At 38.7% G+C, this 24490-nt stretch overlaps 1 long non-coding RNA gene across 1 annotated transcript; it reads left to right on the top strand.

Moving 5' to 3' along the window:
* The first annotated feature begins 5009 nt into the window (after positions 1-5009).
* Positions 5010-6737, top strand: LOC145526647 (uncharacterized). Its single transcript, XR_014069048.1, has 2 exons — positions 5010-5423; positions 6295-6737. It is a non-coding gene; the product is annotated as an uncharacterized LOC145526647 (long non-coding RNA).
* Positions 6738-24490: the final 17753 nt, after the last annotated feature.

Raw genomic sequence — 24490 nt, 5'->3', positions numbered from 1 at the left:
AGTTAGCATCAGAAGGCTGAGGAACAGGAGGGGCAGTTCTCATCTGGGGCAGGAGGAGGGATATGTATGTCTGCAGCTACTCAAGGCTGTCTGATCTTGCAAAAATCAAAACAACACCCTCCCCCGCCCCCAAACTCCACATTACTGCCCAGATTCTGAGAGACAGCACACACCAGAGGAGGTAAGCAGTTAGTACTGGGTGATGTGAAGCCTGGGATGGGAGGTTTATGAATATGAACACGCCCCAAGGACTTGGAGCAGCTTCCGGGAAGTTGTAGGCAAAGTCAATCAGGGAGGGCTACCTTGAGTAGGAGGCTCAGTCACAGAGGTTGTAACCTAGGGGTAGAGTCCCATCTTTGGGAGGCAAATATGGATCCTAGAGTTTGGAATCTGAAGATTTTAAGGCAAGGACTTGGTGCTAGAACAGGGGTTGAAGCTTAGATATCAGAACAGGGGCAAAAGATGGAGCTTAGTTCTTGGTAATGAGGCAGAAGTCCAGTTATCAACATGGCAGAGAAGGAACAAGCAAAGAGAAAGTGAGTTAGGACCTTCCTTTCCTCTTACTCTGAGATCTTGGCCGAGTCAATCATTCCCGCTTAACTCTCCCCTTTTCTTCTATTACCTGATGATGATATAAGTTGTGAAGAACTCACAAGTAATATATTTGAAAGAGCTTTGAGTATTATAAAATTGTTAACAAATAGTTCTTGTTCATATGTTTATCACATGACTAGAAAAGATTTATCTTATGATGAGTGATACTGTTTTGTCCTACTTGTCTCTCTCGATGTCCATTTTGAGTGCACACTCTCACACTGTCATGAAACAGTCCGAAAGAAGAAAGTTCTTCACCTAGCTGAGGCACATTGGACTGCTCCCACATGGTGTTTAATGAGAGAAATTGGGAAGAAAGTTGCTGCCCCCCCAGTCCTCTATAGTGTGTGTGTAGGGTGCCAGGATTTAGCTATAGTTTGAGAAGTAAATGCCTAAAGCTTCGAGAAAAATGAATGCCAGGGCAGAGCAGGTTTTAAGTTATTCTTGCAGCTCAGGCATAATTTTAACTACAAAGAAAAAACAGGGAAGAAACAGAATGACCTCATTTCAAGTGAGAATTTTTATGCAAAGGCAGTAGCTCTCCAAACAGAGGACACACATTAAGAGGGAAGCTTTATAGTCTGAGCTAGAGGATCTGCAGGGGAGCTGTAATTGATCAGGCATATTCATTCAGTCTTCTACCAGTGCCTCTTACTTACACTGGAGTATCCAGACATGATCTTTGGATAGGGAGAGCACAGGTAGGGGGTAATACCAGCCAAGAGGTGACCAAACCACCAGGGCTGCCCCTCTGGAAGGAGGTAAAACAGACCTGAGGGGAGAGTTTCAAGGAGCTAACCTCAGGGAATACTCCTAATATGTTTAAGGCATGGGGACATCGTGAGCTTTTTGGCTACTTCAGTTTTGATGTTTGTCACTTTCCTTTCTTTTTGGAATTGTGCTTGCAAGAGCTGCTTGGTTTGTATTGATTTCCCTATCCAAAGAAGAGGTTTTTCTGGGTCTTTGAATGTGGGTTTAAGACAGAGAGATATGACAACCAAAAGTAACATGCGTTTTCATTATTGTTATTGTTTTGACTTCATTTCTTTCCTGATACCAGCTCCAACACTAGGCTTAAGTGTGTTAATCAGTAGTCTGGTTCTGCAGATCTGTTAAATTAATGTTGATTGCCCAGTAGGTATTTATTGATGTGTTAAGTGCTACCAGAAACTTAAAAAAAAATCTATTTAGAGAATTGGAAAACAAAGCAATAAGGAATGATAATTTATTTACAAAATTATAAAGAAATATACATCTTTGCATGATTAAAATGTCCCATTTCATCTCTTTCCTTCCTTTTTTATATTTTGTTGAATTTCCTGTCCAAATATACACAGATATTCAGAGTCACTCAGGAAAGTTCCAGTAATTATGGACGTATTAAAAACGATAAAACTCTTCAATATTAATATATCTATGATATGGTAGTGAATAATTAATTCTAAAATTAGTAAGATGAACCCAATGCTAGATGAGTATGAATATTGGCTGAAATATTTTAGGACCATTTTATAGAAGAGGCAGAGTTTTAACTGAGCAATAAATAATGGATAGAATTTGGTTAGGAAAAAACAAATGAGAACAGCATGAACAAAAGTGTGGGGAAAGAAAAAGCCAACAGAGAGATAAATAGATGAGCAGCACAGAATGGAGAAGATTAATATTTAGAAATGAAATTGGAAGAATATGAGGCATGCTTTTGGAGGGTCTTAATTCCAGTTTAGGAATTAGGATATAGCTTTTCTGAAGAAGCCAAACACTTATGAATGTGATACCCTTATTGCCAATTTAAAGACAGCTTTTCCTAAACATGTAAGTATACATGCATGTTCACAAGCACAAGGATGCATATCTTGGTTATTGCTATAGTAATTCAACATGAGCTGCCACCACCCATGTTTCAAAGGACCCGGATAGTTATTTTTCACTGATGAAGTGAACTGGAACCATCTTAAAAAATGATGGATGGGTGTTGACCAAGATCACGATGGTCTCAGATATCCCTCTAATGCCAGCACATCCTAAGCAGCAGTAGGATGTGATATGTTTCATGTAATAATCATCAAACAATGATACCTGCTAAATTTTAAAAACTGCTTTCAAATGTTACTATAATTTTGAAAATGAACATACTTCACAGTAGAATTCCAGCTTGTCTACTAGTTGATGAGGTTTCTAAGCTCTTAAAAGAAAATGATTAACCTAATTAATTTAATACCTAAGAATAAGGGAGTCTCTAAATTGTCCTGCCTTCAATATGCATTATATGTGTTGTTACAGCATACTTCATGTTTCATTTATGTATATAATTAACCAAATATTATCTTCTTTTGTGGTCATTAAATTACCTTTGGGCTGTGGATATTAGCTAGAGAGCTAATCAATATTAGAATCGACACTTGTTCCTGAATTATACCTATTATAAAAAATGAAGCCTAGATTTGTGCCCTTGTAGCATATATTTATAAAATGTCACTTATAAAGAAATCATTAAGGTTAACTGAATGGCATGCTGTTATATGGGCTTTTAAACACAGAAGGTTGGCTTTTTTGTATCTTTTGTGTTCAGAAAACCCTTTGGTAACGTTTTCATTCTCTTACAGGAATCATGCCTGCCTTGTTTGTGGTTTTCAGTCACTAATATTTTTTAAAACGGAATTATATGTAAAAGATCACATCCTAGAGGTAATGGACTAGAGAGTCAAGTAAAAATCTAAGGCTACTTCTTCCCCTGGGTTCTTTATGACTACAGGTAAACTAAGAAACAGACTTCCCATGTGGCACAGCGGTAAAGAATCTGCCTGCCAATTCAGGAGATGCAGGAGCTGTGGATTTGATATCTGGGTCGGGTATATCCCCTGGAGAAGGAAATGGCAACCCACGCCAGTATTCTTGCCTGGAAAATCCATGGGCAGGGAAGCCTGACAGGCTAAATCCATAGGGTCACAAAGAGTCAGACACGACTGAGTGACTGAACACCCACACGAACTAAGAAACACACTTAAACAATCTCTGATTAGTGAACTAGTAATTGTAAAGTCATCTTAGTCAGTTTGTTTTCCTAATACTACTTGAAACCTTCCCTTCGATTTTCCATCCCTTGCATATTGTTTTCTATATTGATTCATCCTTCCAACACTATTCATTATTTAATAGTCTTTATTTCTTTGCTGTTTTAAAAGTTCATATTATATTTATACATGGACCTCTTCTGATCTCTTTATTCTCTCCATCTCCCTTGCCCCGGAGAGGATGAGGTGTTTGTCTTTGGGTCTTGACATCCTTCCTGTCTCTTTGCAAAGCCTGACTCTTCTGACTGGGGGCACTGAGAGGGTGCCTGAAGGACCACTGGTGTCCTCTTTTCACCATTTGCGTCAGTCAGATTCTCACTAGAAAAGAGATGTCACACTGAAATTGAGCCCCGGAAGAAGAGGAACACAGATTTTGATGAGGAACTATGAATTTCTGCAACCTATGGTAAATACACTTTTATAACTTAAGTTGAATAAATCAGTCAATCCTTCAGATTACAATTTATATATGAAATAACCTGGGAAAGCAACAGCCACCGTGAAACAAGTTGTACAAGAATCCAAATGAAACCAAATGCCAATATCCAGAGGGATTGTGATCTTTTAGCTTCTGTTTCTGAAAAGGTTTTCTTGCACCTTTAGAGCTCTTGAAAGCTAAAATTTCCTTCAGATATCTCGACCCCTGAAGGACTAGTGAGGCACTTATCCTGGGGCCATGTGGTGATCGCGCTCTGATTTAGTTCTGGCTTTTCTTAGTGTAACCAGACCAGGTTGCCTTAGGGTTTTTTGCTGGTCATTTGAGATGGTGGAGCTCAACCACTTCATGTCCAGCAGTGGCTGCCTGTGTGTGGCTGCCAGGCCAACACCACCCCATTCTAATCTTTGAGGCACTTTAGATGAGATCTTGAGTAATGTAGGCCCAATTACAAAGGAGAAATCAAGTGCTAGAGGTCAGATACATATTTCAGAAACAATGCAGGGGAAATTAGGGAGAAATACAGAGAAGAAATGGAGGCAGGCCTCAGTGTGACCATAAGTATGTTATTCAGGATACTGCCAGTCTCTGTGAGGTTACTTTTTAAAGATCAGGTTTTTTCCCAGCCATGTTAATTGATACATGTTCTGGTTACTACTAAAAACTGAATTAAGAAGGTGGTTTATAGCATCTATGGAGGCTACAAGAAACTGCGGGTGTCTGGGATGACCTCAGTGTTTGAGAGACCCATCTTATCCTCTCTTCATTCAGGCTGTTCTTTCTTCCCCACTTTTGCTTGCTGCTGAAACAGAAATGACTGGGAAGTACACAAAACTGAGCAATACGGCTTTAAATATCACTTTGTAGAATTTCTCGAAGTCATCTCACCCATTGTCGCATTAACATTAGAACTCTGACCCATTTACAGATCAGCAACTATCACAGATGATGGGAGCCCAGCCTGAGTCCTGACTTTGCCACCACTTCACCAAGCTTGGACAGTTTCCATGTATTAACTTAGGCATTTGATATAGATGCTTTTAAAGGCCCATATGATCTGTGATGTGAACTAACAATTCACTAATGCAAAATTAGGGAAAAAAACTCAAGTCATACTCCTTCTCCCATTTGTCTCTTTCATGATTTTCTTTCATTCATTCTGGCAGAATATATGTATATATAGCCTCACAATATGGCCATAGGACCAGGCAAGAGGATGAAGCAGTCAGTGGATCTGTCCTTTTTACATCAGAATAATGTGTCTGGAAAGCTGGGTCACAGGAGTTCATCTTGGTTCATCTTGGCCATATTGTAGGATTCAAGTAAAGAAAAAGTGACTCAGAAAAGTAAAGTCACTAGTTTAAGGTTAAATACTTGCAAACTCAATAGCAGTATCCACTCTTTTTCTTTTTTTTTTGAGTTCATCTTTTTATTGTGGTAAAATGTACATAACATAAAATTTACTATTTTAAAAACTTTATATGTGACGTTCAGTGGCATTACATATATTCACATTCTCAGTGTTCTGTGGTGGCCTAAATGGGAAGGAAATCCAAAAAGAAGGGATATATGTGTACGTAGAGCTGATTCGCCTTGCTGTACAGTAGAAATTAACACAACATTGTAAAGCAGTTGTACTCCAATAAAAATTAATTTAAAAAATGCATATTCACATTGTCTTAAGAGCAGTGTCTTATGCGTTCAGGCTGCTATAGCGAAATACCCTAGGTTGGGTGACTTATAAGTGAAATGGATTTATTTCTCAGAGTTCTGAAGGCTGAGAGTCTGAGATCAGGTGTCAGTACGGTCTAGTGACTACCATCTTCTGGGTTCCGGACTTCTTGTACCCTCACATGGTGGGAAGGGTGAGGGAGTTCTTTCCAGGCCTTCTCTTTTTTTAAAATTTATTTATTTTTTAACTGAAGGATAATCGCTTTACAGAATTTTGTTGTTTTCTGTCAAGTGGGCTTTCTTATAAGGGCACTAATTCCACTTATGAGAACTATGCCTCGCAGCTTAGTCACCTCACTAACGCCCCACCCCAATGCTGTCACCCTGTGTATTAGAATTTCAACATGAGAATTTAGGGGGAATGCAAATATTTAGCCTATTGCAAGTAGGAAATAGAGCCCGTGTTTTTTAACTATGAATTCTATGATGTCTGTCTTTCTTTTTTTAAAATGTCTTTGATAGATCAAGAGCACAAATGAGGCCAGTGAACCCTCGGAGAGCCCTGTAACATTTGAACCAGCTAGCCATCTTCTTCATTACTTGATTGATCAAAGTTATATGCTGAATATTGGGGAGAGGAGGGAGTACAGGCATGAAACAAAACACAGTTGCTACCGTAATGAAATGAAAAGCGGAGTCACCATTGATAGTGAAAGTCTAATCAATTATTATTCAAGTTGCTATTATTTATGAATTACAAAAAAATTCATCTGGTGGAAATCAGCAGACCAAAAGAAAAAGTGGGTTCTAAAATACCAAATGTCCAAAATGTATACCACATGCTCAGTTACCCTAACTTGCTTACTGTCTGCATTTTGACACGTTCCAATCCAACTGACTGTGGATAGATAAGATGGCAGTCGGAGTCCTGTTTTGAATAAAAACTTGAAGTGATAAACTTTAAAGGTTCTTTTCAATAAAAATCATTATTTCTGTTAGTAATAAAGCAATAAACAGTAAAGGCATAAAATATTACACATTATCACAAACCCAAATCAGTGTCAGTACCATTTTTATTCTTACATTCATTCACAATATCTGTTTGAAAAACAGAAACTCAACTTCTTTAAAGACAGATTTTCCATACACCATACTCATTCCTCTATCACAGTTGGGACATTCTCACTGTGTGATGTCTGTCCTTATGTCCCACTGTGCTGGCTTTTTTCTGTATATTGAGAACAGTATAGTACATTAACAGCCAAGTAAAGGTCAGTTTTCATTCCAATCCCAAAGAAAGGCAATGCCAAAGAATGCTCAAACTGCCGCACAATTGCACTCATCTCACATGCTAGTAAAGTAATGCTCAAAATTCTCCAAGCCAGGCTTCAACAGTACGTGAACCGTGAACTTCCTATGTTTAAGCTGGTTTTAGAAAAGGCAGAGGAACCAGAGATCAAATTGCCAATATCCGCTGGATCATCGAAAAAGCAAGAGCGTTCCAGAAAAACATCTATTTCTGCTTTATTGACTATGCCAAAGCCTTTGTGTGGATCACAATAAACTGTGGAAAATTCTGAAAGAGATGGGAATACCAGACCATCTGACTTGTCTCTTGAGAAACCTGTATGCGGGTCAGGAAGCAACAGTTAGAACTGAACATGGAACAACAGACTGGTTCCAAATAGGAAAAGGAGTACGTCAAGGCTATATGTTGTCACCCTGCTTATTTAACTTATATGCAGAGTACATCATGAGAAACGCTGGGCTGGAAGAAACACAAGCTGGAATCAAGATTGCTGGGAGAAATATCAATAACCTCAGATATGCGGATGACACCACCCTTATGGCAGAAATCAAAGAAGAACTAAAGGCCCTCTTGATGAAAGTGAAAGAGGAGAGTGAAAAAGTTGGCTTAAAGCTCAACGTTCAGAAAACTAAGATCATGGCATCTGGTCCCATCACTTCATGGGAAATAGATGGGGAAACAGTGGAAACAGTGTCAGACTTTATTTTTTTGGGCTCCAAAATCACTGCTGATGGTGATTTCAGGCATGAAATTAAAAGACGCTTTCTTCTTGGAAGGAAGGTTATGGCCAACCTAGATAGCATATTTAAAAGCAGAGATATTACTATGCCAACAGAGGTCCGTCTAGTCAAGGCTATGGTTTTTCCAGTGGTCATGTATGGATGTGAGAGTTGGATGGTGAAGAAAGCTGAGCACTGAAGAATTGATGCTTTTGAACTGTGTTGTTGGAGAAGACTCTTGAGAGTCCCTTGGACTGCAAGAAGATCCAACCAGTCCATCCTAAAGGAGATCAGTCCTGGGTGTTCATTGGAAGGCCTGATGTTGAAGCTGAAACTCCAATACTTTGGCCACCTCATGCGAAGAGTTGACTCATTGGAAAAGACCCTAATGCTGGGAAGGATTGGAGGCAGGAGGAAAAGGGGATGACAGAGGATGAAATGGTTGGGTGGCATCACCGACTCGATGGACATGGGTTTGGGTAAACCCCGGGAGTTGGTGATGGATAGGGAGACCTGGCGTGCTGCGATTCATGGGGTCACAAAGAGTAGGACACGACTGAGCGACTGAACTGAACTGATGTCAGTTCGGATTTGAACTGAACTGAACAAATCATACATATGGTAACTTTATCAAGATTTAGCGAAAATTGATAGAATTATTAAAGCTTATACTGTAAGGAAAAATCTTTAGTTATAATTATTGAGAGTTAAGTGTTAATTAACCACGAAGTGACTCAAGGTATTGTTAAACAGTTTCATCAGTTTATAGTCAGAAAGTGATAGTTCTTTTAGAAAAATAAGATGCTGATTGTTACCAATTACACATAGAAATTAAAATGATCATAATTCAAAATACAAAAAACTCATAAAATTCTTAAACTATATTAAAATGTTTTAAATATTGTGTATAATGTAATAGCAAAAAGTTCAGAATGCCTCTTTATAAAATTATGGAGTATTTTCTTCTTCCTTAGGTAGTTTCTACACGTGTATGAACACTACATGATTGCAAATATTTAGATATAAAGAAAAACCTTGTAAAGCCAGCATCACAATTATGTTTTAAAACCATGTCTGTTTTACTGCTCTTAAATGAATTGTAAATGTTTAATTGCAGGTTACACAAAATGACTCTGTTTTGGAAGCAGCATGTAATCAGAGTACTAAAATGCACAGTACTAAAATCCCCTCTTGTAATGCACAGTGGTGTCTTAAATAACAGATCCTCTGAGAATAAAATTGGTCTTGGAATCTGGCCATGCCAGTGTTCAGCTGGGAGCAGTGATGGATGACGAGGATGTGGCAGAATAATTTTAAATATATTTTTTGTGTGGGAGTGCCAGAACTTGAGCAAACATAAGAAAAGGACTGTATTTCCCTCCACTCTCGTTTTAAGATTCTGTTACCTGAAAATGGAGGATCTGCCTATCTTTTTTGCCATTAGCAATGGTAGATTCTATGCTGCTGGGTAAGGGATCATCTCAGAATGGAAAAGAATGTCTCCCAGGCAAGCCAAGTGTCCTGAGTAAACTTGGTTGGTGGTTGGTGGTGGTTTAGTTGCTAAGTTGTGTCCAACTCTTGTGACCCCATGGACTGTAGCCCGCCAGGCTCCTCTGTGCATAGGACTTTCCAGGGCAAGAGTATTGGAGTGGGCTGCCATTTCCTTGGAGGGGAATAAATAGTGATAACAGCTCCCCCTTTTGAACGCAGACTCTGTGTCAAGCACTGTGAAATAGGGTTTATTATTTCCAACAAACTTATGTGGATGTTATTGTCTCCCCTTTTCTTATCAAGTCAGAACAGTTAATTGAGGTTGAATAAATTGTCCTAGCTCACAGAACTAAGTATACTGGGAAACTATCCTGTGTCTGTATGACTCAAGAACTCTGGCTTTTTCCTCTGTACTGTGTACTGTGTACATGGTGCTGAGATTTAGAATATATTAAACTAGATGTTGTTTTTACATTCACTAGTTTTCTGAAACTGAGGGGGTAGTATTGGTATATAATTTTTATAATGATTTTTCTGGTTCTCTCATATAGTATAGTATACTAAATATCTCACTAGCCTTCAGCCTTGATGTTTTGTCCTATTCTCCTTTAGGACTACTATTACCTCTCCCAAGACCAAAGACCTTGTGAGTTAGGTAGGATCCTGTCTGTCTTAAGCACCTTTGAGAGAAAAGTAACCTTTTTGTCATCAGGAGCTTTAAGCCTGCTTTTATACGTTAAAACAGAAGTCTTGAGAAATTTCCTGTCTTCAGATCTGTTGTACAAAGTGAGGAAGCCTTGGTCATTCCTGCCACGTTGTAGATCTTCAAGGGATTTCTGTAATCCTCATAACCTACTATCTTTCATCGCTGCTCCTTTTCCTCATCTGGTAGCCCTAGGCATTTTCTAGCAGGGATAGATGCACTTTACCACATGCTATTCAACATCTTTCAGCTATGCCTCATGGGATTCCTAATTAGAACTCCCCTTCTTACTGTATAAAGCTAAGAAAAAGTTACAAGAAATCCCATACACTCAGCTAGCAAAATCATAGATCATTTCTGTGTACTGTCAAGGGTCAAACAAGCGCAAGAAACCCAGATATAACCCTGCCTATTAGAGAAAGGACATTTATACACAAAAATCTGTGGAGTGTAGATATGACTGAATAGCCAAATTTCAAGGTCTATAAGAAATTGAAATACAAAGAACTTGACCTTGTCAAAAACGAGCAAGATCTTATCACTTACAGAGAAAGAATTTGAGATGAGGTAATACCAGTGATGTAAATCTACTGAGAAGAGGAGGTTATTTCCACCTGCCCAACCCCTTATATTATATTGTTCTGTTGATGAACCACAGGTCAGGATGTCTCGAGGCAGTGCTGGCTAATGGAAAGAGCTATTGCCTTGAAGTCTGAGTTCACAGGTTTAGATCTGAGCTCTATCATGTATTCAACTTTGTGAAACAAATGCCTTATTTCCTTTGAGCCTCTATTTACACAGCTGGAAGACAGAACTTTCCTGGTGGCTCAGATAGTAAAGAATCTGCCTGCAGTATAGGAGACCCGGGTTCGATCCCTGGATTGGGAAGTTTCCCTGGAGAAGGGAATGGCAACCCACTCCTGTTTTCTTGCCTGGATAATTTCATGGACATAGGAGCCTGGTGGGCTACAGTCCATGGAATGACAAAGAGTTGGACATAACCGAGCGACTAACAATCACAAGACAGAGACAATGCTGGAAAAGATTGAAGGCAAAAGGAGAAGGGGGCAGTAGAGGATGAGATGATTATAAAGCATCACTGACTCAATGGACATGAATTTGAGCAAACTCTGGGAGATAGTGAAGGACAGAGGAGCCTGGAGTGCTGCAGTCCATGGGGTTGCAGAGAGTCCGACATGACTTGGCAAGTGAACAACAACAGCAAAACAGAGACAGTAAAACATACCTTACCTTCTTCACAGGCATTTGTAAGAATAAAGTGAGGTATGGGTAATATATGGAAATTAACTTTGTTAATTGTAAGAGAGTGCTAACCTAACTAGCTGCATAATTGTGGAGTCCAGTGCAAAATAAAAATACTGGCCCCTTGTTCAAAAACTATTAGAAATTTCAAGGGACGTTGATAGCAGAGCCTTAAATCAGAGAGAGGGTTCTTCTAAGAACAGGGCCCTGTGTGACTACGTACATTATATGCCCACATAGCCAGCCCTGAGTGTTTATAGTAGTACAGGATACCTCTCCTTGCTCCACTCGTCCTACTGCAGCTGTAAAAATTGAGAGAGTGTCCACTTTTATTGCTGTAGCAAGACAGTTTTGTCTTTTTGATGTCCTGTTTGTTTGTAATTCATTTCCCCATAGAAGCAGGTGTTTAGGAATGATACAAGTGCACAGGAGGTTAGTTATCACTACACTTCTGGTAGTGCTCAGTCCTTAAGGTGGGTCTGACTCTTTGCAGCCCCTTGGACTGTAGTCCTTCAGGCTCCTCTGTCCGTGGAATTTCCAGGCAAGAATACTGGAGTGGGTTGCCATATCCTCCCATGGATCACACCTGCCTCTCCTGCATCTCCTCCTTTACCATTAGTGCCACCTTTTGGAACCCCATACTTCTGGTAGAGTAGGAGTTAAACAGACTCCATTTAGGCAATACTTCTCTATGATAGTTAATTGTTAATGGTTACATTTTCCATGGGAACTGGAATGCTCCAGTTTTCACTTTGAAGCTTTTAGAACACAGCCTGCTCTTCAGTAGGGAACTTTCTGTACTTCTCTCCATCAGACCAGCTGCCCCATTAGGAGAGAATATGGTAGTTGCCTGAAAAAATTCCAGTTCAGCTTTCTCTCCCAGAATATTTGACCCTTCCACAGGGAAATCATTAGTTATCCATTTGTGCCCAGAGTTGCCGAGAGCACTAATAAAGTCTCTGGAAAGTTGTGGTATAGACACAGGAGGAGATAAATAAGAAGTGGGAAAAATCCAATAAGTTGATTCCCCTATGGAATGGCACAAAATTGTATACTGTAACCAGGGTTTCTTTCTAGTCTACTTTTAAATAAAATTTCATCAGCTTCTTCTAGGTCAGCAAGTTTTTTTCTTGCCATTCAACAAAAAAAATATTTATTTTTAGAAGATTTCCATTGCCTGACGTCTCTTGCATTTCTACAAATCATGTTTTCTTCCTTAGTGTTTTACACGCCAAGTATTTACGGACTTATTTGGTCTTTCTCAGCAACCACAAAGACTAACTTCTGTGCAAATTAGGTGTTTTTTTTTCAGCCCCCGTCAGTCAGTCTTGCCATTCATCACCATTACTCATCTTGGAACAGGTTCCTCTCTATCACCTGCTCTGTGTTGCTGAACTGGTCCAAAGAGAATGAAAACTTTTGGTTCTTTAGCTATGCATATCTTTGGATTTTATTTTGAAATGGCCTCTAAATGATTTCAGCCATTTTTTTTTTTTTCCTGCCAAGGTTACTGTTATGCAGTAATACATATACTGGGTACCAGTCAGGATTAGCTGGAAGGGATTGGTTAACAGTGTCCAAATCAGAAAGTTTAAACAAGAAAACCATGCCCTGAATTTTACAATTAGGGGATCAGTCTCATTAAATTCTCTTAACCCTGCTGCTCTTGAGGCAAGGTCTCTGTGGGTGTGAGAGTCCGAGAGAGGCCCTGCTTGTCTTTCCCTTCAAGAAGGGACTTATTTTTAAGCTGTGAGACATGTAGTTATCAAGCAGCAACCAATTCTGGAACTGTTGGGATCTACCATGGTATTGGGCCAAGGTCACTCTCCTCCTCGGTAGCTTTCAGCACATCACTGAACATGGCAGGGGTACTCGTGCTTGGTCATTTCTGCCTCATGTGGAGCTCCTCTTTTGAGTGCCTTTGCTGCAGAGCATCCTGTGGGACTTGACTTAGGCTTTGTCATACTTGCCTCCGGGCACAAGGCTCACCTGGCCCAATCCTGCTCCCATCCTTCTTTCCTTCCGCAGGTGTCGGGTCTGCTGAATAGCTGAAGATTTTTCCTGCTTCATCTGCTTCCTCTTGAATTATCTTTATATTTCATGAACAGTTTCAGACAATAATCTGTTTGATTCTGAACAGACGTAGAAGGGATTCTATGAGTGACTTGACGTGGACCTCACTTAGCCACCTGTTGTGGCAAAACTCCATTGTTTCAGTGACCAACTCTATGATGCCTGTGACATGCATTACCTCAAACAAGGATCTGGCTTCTTGGACCAGCTCCTGCTTCACAGCACCAAGGTGATGGGCACAGTATCTGGCCTCCTCAGCATTTGCTGAAGGAGTAGGTGATGCCACCAAGATGTGGAGAATTAATTTCCCATGGTGTGAACATTGACTATTCAAGGAATAGGAGTCAGGAAGGAACCAGTGAACAAGTTCCTTCTTTTTAAAAATTTATTTATTTATTTATTTATTTTTGGCTGTGCTGGATTTTCGTTGCTGCACACAAACTTTCTATAGTTGTGGCGAGAGGGGGCTACTGTTTAGTTGATATGCGTGGGCTTCTCATGCAATGGCTTCTCCTGTTGTGGAGCAAGGGCTCTAGGGCACGCAGGTTTCAGTAACTGTGGCACACAGGCTCAGTAATTGTGATTCCCGGGCTCTAGAGCACAGACTCAATAGTTGTGGTGCCTGGGCTTAGTAGCTCCACGGCAGCATGTGGGATCTTCTTGGACCAGGGATGGAACCCATGTCTCCTGAATTGGCAGATGCTTTACCACTGAGCCACCAGGTAAGCCCCAGGAAATTCTTTCTTATTCTTTTTTTGTGGACTGTTTGGAAACACAGCTTCTCTAAGGCTGCTATCCCTCGAGCCTGAGCAGTTAGTGGATCATGCTAAAAAGCTGTGATCACTTCAGTAACATATTTCCTTATATGTTCTCTCCCTCCTTAGTACCTTTGTCCTTTACCCCTGCTTCTCTGGAATTGTTCTTTCTAATAAGTTGTTAGCAGTAAGCTTTTGACTTAGTCTTTCTAGGGAAATTACAATGAGAAAGGCATTATTGACTAGTTGCTATTATTATTGGTATTCTTCTATCAGAGTGCCTACAAGTCACTACTTTATTCATGTCATCTTGCTATTCAGCCCAGTATAACCTCTCTACTTGTTGTAAGAGAGCATAATGCTCATAATATTTTAGAGACAATCTAGCAGTTCTAGGAGAGCAAGATTCAAAGACATCTGCTATTGACTAACTATAGGTTTGTATAATAGATTCTCCATCTGTTTAGATATAGATTATTGTATTGTGGTTTATAATTTACATTATTAATAGTAGATTCTGATAATCATTTTAATTATAGATTTTTTCTATTCTTATTCCATCTACATGCATATATTGAGAGTGGAGGATCTTCAGTGTCCTAGCTTAGAATTTGAACATTTGCTGTGGGCATTTGGGAGTCACTGGAGGTTGAAGAGAAATAAATGATATGATCAGAATAAAGCTTTATGGATATTTGTCTGGAGGTGCATGGGGCTCAAAAGGGGAGAGAGGATGTCACATGTGAAAGGCTCTGGACAACTGGACATTAGTATTAAATCCCTGTAGAGATGAGGAGGATGCCAAACAGTTCTCTAATTTGGAAGTGAATTAGAGGAGGAAAGAGGGAAAAATTTAGTGATTGTACCCCAAGGAGTCACTGTAATTGTACAAATCTTCACTCTTCATTTCTTAGTGGTGAGATGACGACAAGCATATATTTATTTGAACATTTATTAAATACCAGCCATGTGACCATGAAAAAACTTGTACATGTATAATCACATTTAACCCTCTTAAACTTGTACATGTATAATCACATTTAGCCCTCTTAACAATCTGTAAAGGGCTTCCCTTGTAGCTCAGTTGGTAAAGAGTTTGACTGAAATGCAGGAGGCCTGGGTTTGGTCCCTGGGTTAGGAAAATACACTGGATAAGGAAGTGGAAACCCACTCCAATATTCTTGCCTGGAGAATCCCATGGACAGAGGAGCCTGGCAGGCTACAGTTTATGGGGTCGCAAGAGTCAGACATGACTGAGCAACTAAGCACACAACAATCTGTAAATTATGCATTCTTACTCCTTTTGTAGATGGGGAAGGTCATACTCAAAAGTGTGAAGATCTCAGTATTGCACACCTCTTATGTGGCCAAGCCAGTTTAACCCAGAGTTTACTGACTTTGACGGCCGTTAGTACCACATCACATTCCCTGTCATATATACTTCCTGTGTGATTGAAGACCCAGTGAGTGATAGACACGGTAGAGGACCGTACAAGGCAGTCTCAAGTCAAGATGTCAGAGCTGGCTAAAGGTTTTCCTCTACCTTTTCCTTTTTTTCCCCATGTATAAGTAATTCCTACCTCTGATATGTCAAAAATAGGTAATTTTTTCCCGCACCTCCATGAAGCCTGACAGCATGTTGGTGGCAATGTTTTATGTTTTAGGACCAATGCATCTGAGCAACTTTGGTCTAAAATATGAGAAAAAAATTATTGTAGCTACAATATACAGTTTCTAGATGTAAAGTTCATTCCTTATCATGTTGTATTTACCTTGTTGTATTTATTTATCATGTATTTATCATGTTGTCTTCTACCTTGTTTGTTTTTTTTTTTCCAATAAGTTTATAAAGGAGTTTACTTAACCACTTCACCTTCTGTAGCAGCAGAGATGTCGCTGTGTAGTACATGGTGTCATTACTTTAGCTGTCATGCGACTCTCTCAAATTTAGGAAATATTCTAGGAATGAGTAGAACTGTTTATAGGCTTGCCAGCACAGCTGCAGGGAGTTGAAGTAAGTTCCCATAGAAACATAGTAAATACTGTTTTTACTAAAGTAAGCAAACAGTTAATAGAATTAAACTGGATTCTTTGTTCTGTCAGGAAAAATTAACATAATTCCATAAGCTAGCATTTATCTTCAAGCTGATAGTAACATGTTATCCACAGTCTGCGGTTACTCATACTTTCAGAAGAGTGAGGAAAACGTGCATCTTGTGGAGGGAGCCAAATTCTCTCAACCCTTGCTGAAACTCATTACAACCTTCCTCTCATTCTAGGCTCTTAACAATTCGCTACATTATTATTTAATTGCATTACAGATCCATCTTACTCTAAGTGAACCATAAAGATAGATTGTGAAACTGATGAGAGACTATGACTTCTTACTGTGCATGAATATTTGATATATAATGAGTTAAAGAGTTTCCTGAAAATAGAATTCTCTTTGTAAATACATATATTTTGAGGTCTTACCGGCAATGCTGACCATCCTTGGCATACACAGTAATACATACATATGAGTTGGTGTCCATAGCTTCAGGAGCCACTGGGGGAAGTACCAAAGTGGGTAGGAGGTCTGTCTACTCTTTCACTGTTGTCTTTGCTGTGGGTTCCATGTTGGATCTTGTTTTATCCCCACAAACCATTATCCCCTTACAGAACTCAGCTGGCTTTCTGTGTGTGTGTACATGCGTGTATGCAGTGTGTGTCGGTCTTTCTTCCTCACCACAATGTAAACTCCATAAGGGTAGAATCTATGAATGGTATTGCTGATTGTGCTGTCTTAAAACCTAATCCAGTACGTGGTACATGAAATGTATTCAGTAGTGTTCTGTTAAATCCATTAGTTTATTTGTTTACTCATTTGGTCATTTATTCTGTAATTTGTCAAACATGCATTGAGTGCCTTTTATAAGATATTCACTTGTTTAAGCATTGGAGTTGAATGAGGTACTAAAATATTTGTGTGTATGTTTGTGTGTACATATTTTCTACAGCTCCAGATTCAGGTGCTTCTGAGGAATCCATGGCATTGATCCTAAAGGCAACAGTGTAGGAACATGTGGTGGTTCAGGTCACAGATAGAGTTGTTATCACTGTTATTCTGTGGGTGAGGGAACCTCTTTGGTACCAGTGTGGATAGTCTTTGCATTAGAAAGTTAAATGTACTTTTAGAATCTAATTTTAAAATAGAAATTCATCCCTTTTTAGAATTAACATTTAAAATTGCACCGAGATATTTTAAGTCTAATAGTAGCAAGGTAAGCTAACAACATAGAGCGCTCCGAAAGGAGTCCCATGTATGGTGCTAGAAGCAAAGGGACACTGAAGTCCTAGTTGGGTCACATGGGAGCTGTGGAAGGGACTAGAAGGGGTCTGGGCAGAGTGTCCACAGAATCTACTGCAGCAGGACTCTGGTTATTATCACAGAAACATGTGGCAGGGTGTGAGGAGAAAATGGGCTTATCTGTATCATTAAGATAAGCCTTTGTGCATGCATGTGTGCACGCTGTCTCTTCAGTCATGTCCAACTCTTTGCGACCCAATAGAACATAGCCTTCCAGTCTCCTCTGTGCATGAGATTTTCCAGGCAAGAATATTGGGTTGCCTTGCCTTCTTCCAGGGGATCTTCCTAACCCAGGGATCAAACCTGTGTCTGCTATGACTCCTGCATTGCAGATGGATTCTTTATCACTGAGCTACCTGGGAAGCCCAAGGTAGGGGCCTAGAGAGGTTTAATTTAGTTAACAAAGAGAACGTAGTTTCATTCTTTTTAAAAAAAAACAAACCTTTTTTTTGTAATGGAGTGTAACCGCTTAACAATGTTGTGATAATTTCAGGTGAACAGAGAAGGGACTCACCTTAGTATACATGTATCCATTCTCCCCCAAATTCCCCTCCCATCCAGGCTGCCACTGTAACATTTAGCAGAGTTTCAGAACATAGCCTTATTCTGATACTTCAAGTGAATTATTTGCTGGACTGAACTGTTAGAACTCAACTGATTCATAAAATGGAAATTGTTTGCTTTTCTATTTTGTAAAGTGAGGCTTGCCTGTAAACAGTTAACGTGTTTGCAGTAGTGCTTTAATAACTGGAATAGTGAAAGCTCTCTTCTTTCTTCCTTGGTGTAACTACCTGGAGTTAGGCATTCATTGTCATAGACAGTCTGTTATATGTAGGACTAGATTTTCTTTTCTGTGCCTCATTTCTAATGGTGTTTGATGAAATTTACTTTTGCTCAGCAGGAATCAAAATAACTGAACACTGACTTATTCAGTGAAAAATTCAGGCAGAGGGCTGTTTGGTATGGAGAGATAAGCCCTCACCATGCAGGATATATGTTCTATTATAACAGGGGCACAGTAGAAGTATAAGCTTGTAAACACAATGTATGAACATTTATTGGACCAGAAGCCATTAAGTGACAATTAGTTGTAAATAAACTGTGTGTTTAACCAGAAAGGAAGCAGGCAATTTAGTATTTACAAGATGAAAGCTATTATTCCTTGGTAAACTTAAAAGTATCTTCAACTGTGGAATTCCTTTTAAGTTTTTCACCAAGGTTGTTAATGATCAGCACACCCACCTGCCTTCTTTATTGGCCTTAGACATTATGTGGGAGAGAAAAGAAGTGGAAAGCTTGGTTTTTGTCCCTAAGAAGCCCACAGGACCAGTGAGGACAAGCCTGATGTGTACCATGTGGTTCACCCGTTGTGTGGTGTTCCCTGCTCTGTGCCAAGCATTGTACTAGGTGTTTTGCTCCCAGGATCTAATTTAATACCACCGAAATGAATTATTCTTCTCATTTTTAAATGAAGAAGCTGAAGCTGAGAGAGGAAATTAGTTAGTTCTGATAAAATAACTTGTTAGTGTTTGTTAAGGATTCACAACTGAGCCAAAGCTGTTTTTTTCCTAAACTAAGCTGCTTGTTAAGAATAGTGTCAAAAAGTTTAAAATCCAAATTGATCTGAGACTAGAAGAAGCTTGTAAAAACTGTCAGGAATGCATTTTTAAAAAGCTGCATTTGAGGAAAAAGATCAATAAGTAACAGTGTGTTGATTAGGGCCAACATTACAATATTGATGAGTAATATAGAGAAGCAGAAACCCTCAACTTTTGTTTTGCTTTTGTCTTCTCTGTCAAATAGAATGATCTTCAAACCATAGGAGGGTAAAACAAATATTGGTGACAGGAGAATTTAAATCTATATGGGTAAGGATTTTATGAGACGGCACCTAACAGCTCTAAAGGAGCTCAGGTCTCCTACTAGATGAAATATGACCTTGAAGACCAGTGCAGCCTCAGACAAATCAACAGTCCTTTTATATTCTCTCCTAGTACCCTGTAAGGCAGTGTATGCTATAACTTGTGAGTATATATTTGTTTGTAGCCATTCCAGTGATTACTTTTCTATCTAAACTCCAGGTGCTATGTCCTAGTCTCCCTGCTGTTCCCCTGGTGGCTAGTACAGTGCCTGGGACATAGTTGGGACTTAGCACACCTCCAAGGAATGAAAGAGTTTGCTGAATCCTTGTAGATGACCTTTGAGGTGTCAGTGGGAACTGTGGAGGATGACGACACTCTGATTTTGGAAAGGGTGTGATATAGGGCACTTTTGATAAGAAGTTGCCATCTGGTAGACCATAGAACAAAGACTGGCAAGAATCTGTTGACTGGTACAGAAATACTTTTAAAGGACATGCATTTTATAGTTCATCACAATTTCCACCTCCTCTGCTGTTTTCCCCAGGTTATTCCTTGGTTAGTTCTTAGAAGCATTAGTACTTTAGAGTCCAACAAATTTGTTGACATGGATCCTCTGCGAAGTTCTAGATATATCACTGCAGAAATGAATGGAACCTTTCATGCAGAGATGAATGGTTGGTAAATAATCAGAGAGAAAAGAGTGAACTCTTAAGCCATAGGACAAAATATTTTCAACTAATGATTTTTTAATACAGTATATTTAACAGAAAAATGTAGTAAATTGGGACAGTGGAAAGCTAAAAGATTCTATCAGCACTGTCACCTACTCAACCTGTTTGTCAATAATTGATAGCTTTGATGAATCATGTTCACATAGAATTTTATAGCATCTTTCTAAATAAAGTCCTTAAATGGGCATTTTTAATTAATTAATTTTAGTTGCTACTTTTAGACTTTCTGTAGTTGAAGATCTAGTACTCCTACCAGAATCCAGGATAACATTCATGATCTACTATATTACATTATTGGGGAAATGAGCTTCTTAAAACAGATTAAAGATAGAAGTTACCCTCCCACAATAGGATATCTTAAAAAATAAAACAGCTCTCCTACGTAAAATATGGACATGTTTAAAAAATTCTCTGCATTATCACAATCATTTCCCCTCCTACTCAGTTTTTCCCAATCTGTTTAAGAATAGTTTAGAGTATCTTAGATTCCAAAGTGAAAGAGCATATATTTTCTCATTTTTTTGCCACACTGTATAAAAATAGTATACAGAAGATAAGATGCTAGTGATCTGATCAATGTGTATGGTTTCAGCTCTACCTTAGGATGAACTTGATGATTCTATTGGTGTGGGTAAAGACCTTTCAAAAGCACTGGTCTGTGTGATCTTGAGAAAATAGTGTCTGTGAGCTTTTTCCTCTTTAGGAAATGTGCAGTTATTACTGCTTACCTTGAAGGGTTGTTGTGAGGAGTGTGTGAGATTATATATCATCTCTACCTTCTCCTGAATATGCCAGCATTGTGCTAAGTTTATCAGATGCGTTGTTTTGTGTATAACCCACAATAAATCAGGATACTTTGCTGTCTCTCAAGTTCTAGGAAAAATCAAATCTCTAAATCTAAAGTACTTCTAATATATCTGTTCATTTTCAATGACCTTGTATTCTAAGGACTAACTGAGTCTATTGGGTCTCTCATCATTTGGTGCCAACTATGTTTGAAAGAATAATTCCTTCTTCATTAAAAAATTTTTTTTTGCCAGAGATCACTCACTGGTCTCTGAGTTTAGAATATGATACTGATGGTTTTGCAGTGTCATGGGAAAGAATTATATAACGTGTGGAATAGATTGTTACCTTTTTTGCTGGCCACTGCTCAGTACTTCTCTCTACTGTCCTCTTCTCTTTACTTTCTTTTTTTCTTGGATTTCCTTGGGAACTTCAAATTGGTTATCTTCTCTCATGCAAAACTAGTTGTCCTTTTTTTTTTTTTTTTTTTTAAGTTTTGATATCTGTTATCCAGGCTCTTGAGATCTCACTTTCTACACCATAATTTACCAAGATAGTTTTCTTTTAAAAAAGTCTACATTTATCAATGTATTTCATTCACATAGTTAAAAATCAAAAAGGACTAAAGAGCTTATTTTGAATAAAATGTAGACTCCTGTCCCATTCTTCATTCTCAAGTCTTGCGCTCCTAATGTGTCAACTTCAGCTCTTTTACAGATATCTTGTAGGTATCTTCTACAGTTTTCCAACATCTTTAAATATGTATATTTGTGATGCTGTTTATTAATTTTTCAATCTTAGTGTTTTTAGACTTCTTTGGTAATTCAGAATTTATCACTCTTAAGACACCCCTTTCCACATGCGCATGTGTTCTCTCGTATTGTTCTCTCGGTGTAATTTAGCATATATTTAATTAACTCAGTACTCAGATTCCATGTTACTGGATAGTTGAAAATTGTTTACTACTGAGCATAGTAGTATATTGTTTCTTCTTTCCCAAATTTACTCTATCATTTTAGTATTTGTATTATTGCTTATATTTCTCTATCTTTCATATCTTTCAAAAGCACCAATAAAGCTGTCAAACACTTGCCAATACTTTTTCAAATATTAAAATGTAAGAGATAATAAATCAATTTTTTAAACTTTTTTTTGTGCTTGCAAGCCTCCTTCCTGTTTCTCCATATCCTTCTCCAGTATCAGCTAGTTACACTCTAAACTCCATGAAGACATGTTCTTCTGTAACTCTCTTCCTTCTTTTTCAGTGTTTGATCCTGTGTCTGGGATGCCATGTACTCCTTTTTTCTTGGTTTATTCCTTTATGCTGGAAGATGAAAGCTCATGAGCTTTCATCTTCCAGCATCTCTCTAATGAAGGGTGATGACATTTTATTTGAATTCCCTTCATGTCTGAAAATGTTTTTATTCTATCCTCACACTTGATTGATAATTTGATGGAGCAGTACACGTAGCTCATTTGGTTGGAATAGTGACTATTGAGTATATCTCAAAAATCCTCCTTATATTTTTATGATTTCCCATTCTGTGAATTCTGTCTCTACAAGGTACAATTCAGAATACTTTCATCAACTTCCTGTGCAGTTATGGTACACTTATGTGGTTCATCTTATCAGACAAACCAGTACAGGGTTACATTCAGAAACAAGTAGCTTGTGTTTTGTAGGTGGCAGTTATTTTGCTGCTGAAGGTTCAGAGACGTGTGGTTTTCAAGGGTGCTAGTGTCATTGGTGTTCATGGCAGGAGAAGTTGCAGTGAATGATTTGTGGGAGGATAAAATGAAATGGTTTTTCCATCAGGGTGGTACTGCAGTGTAGTTCTGGGTCTCGATACTGGAACCCTGATCTAGAGCTTGTTTCTCCAGCCCTCCTGATGATTGAGTGAGTCATCCATCGTCCTTTAAGAAAGTCGTTTTTTCCTTAGCCTACAGGGTTTGTTCTCTTGTTTGCCATGAAGACTGATACAGTTAGTATGGAATTCTAGACTAAGAATGATTTTACATCAGAAGTTGAGAGGCTTAGCTTTGCTGTCATTTAATATTCTTGTGTTGCTGGTGTCATGTAATGCCTATAAGTTTATAAGGGCTGTGTGTGTATATGCTATCTTATAAACTTTCAGAGTCTTGCCTTAACCTCTTGATAAAATTTCTACTTGTGTTTCTTACTTATTGTGCTGGGCATTCCTGTGCACTCTCTTTCTAGAAAACTACTTCATTTCAAGGAAACCTAATAATATTTCTTTGATAATATCTGTATTCAGGATTTCTGGAATTCCTATTAGATGTTATAAAGCAGGGTGCAGTTCTCTTATTTAGTTATATATTTCTTATATTCTATGTTGTATTACATTTTAGTCTGTGTTGCTGGATTTCCCAACTTTAGCTTCCATTTCTGCTTTTATTAAAAAAATCAATTATAAAATCTTTAATTTTCAGGAGCTCTTTTTTTAAAAAAAAAATTAAGCCAGTCTTTTTTTGTTTTCCATTGCATCATTTTTTTTTTTTTTTTTTTTTTTTTTTAGTTTTAGAAGAATTACATCTCTCTGAACATCTTGTGTGTTGTGTTGATTTTCTTTTTCATTGTCTTTTATCCTTGTTTTGATTTCTGTTTGCTTTCCATCTTTCACGTTGGATATTTTATTCAGGTGTCTGATAATCTTTGACTTTCCAATCATTTGTTTGTCACTAAAATTCTGGTCAGAAGTTCTGTTTAGGAATAGATGGGTATGTTGTCTGATGATTTTGTATAGAAAGCCATTTATTGCATTGAGGGTCACTCAAAGGTCAGTGTGTGAATTGTTTAGTTACCCTAAACAAAAATTCTCTAGTTTTTGTCCTGATGAAGATTGAGTTTAAGAGCCCTGTAGTTCAGTATGTGAACTTATATACAAGTCCCTGCTTTTCAGTACCATGAATCATTCCCTTTTCCATGTGTATGTTATTCCTACATTAGGAACCTAACTGACTCCATTTCTCCAAAGGAAAAACATCGCCCCTGTCTCACAGAGGTCAGGTTGAGAAAAAGTTGTCTGGCTGCACAGAGTGAAAAAGAGAAGCTGGGTGGAAAGGTCTCCTAGTCTCTTACTGTAAGTGTCGGTCTTTAGCCATTTCTCTTTGCTCACCCCACCCCTGCCTGTTTCAGTGCTGACTGGTTTTAAAGACTAGCTTCCAAGTGTTTTGTCAGGTAAATTGGTTAGCTTCCTTTTTGGCACCCTCTGACACTATGTAGGCTTTGGCTTCCTGTGTTTTGACATTCAGTTACCACTCCTCCATCTATTTTTCATCTCTTAAATATTTGTTGGGATAATTCTCACTGTTTCCTGCTCTGTCATTCTCAACGTTATGAGTTACTAGCATGCTAACTTCTCAGCTGTCATTTTAGTTTAGTTTGCATGCATGTTAAGTTGCTTCAGTTGTGTATGACTCTTTGCTACCCTATGGGCTGTAGCCCACTAGGCTCCTCTGTCCATGGGGATTCTCCAGATGAGAATACTGGAGTGGTTGCCAGGCGGTATTCCCGACCCAGGGATCAAATTCACGTCTGGTTTAGTTTTGTTGTTCAGTCACTCAGTCGTGTCTGGCTCTTCGCGGCCCCATGGACTGCAGCACGCCAGGCTTCCCTGTCCTTCACCATCTCCTGAAGCTTACTCGAACTCATGTCC

This window comes from Giraffa tippelskirchi, chromosome 2 (assembly GCF_054371585.1).
Source record: "Giraffa tippelskirchi isolate mGirTip1 chromosome 2, T2T-mGirTip1v1.2.pri, whole genome shotgun sequence".
Classification (NCBI taxonomy): domain Eukaryota; kingdom Metazoa; phylum Chordata; class Mammalia; order Artiodactyla; family Giraffidae; genus Giraffa; species Giraffa tippelskirchi.
The sequence above is the reverse complement of the archived record's forward strand: the minus strand, read 5'-3'. Positions and strand labels throughout refer to the sequence as shown.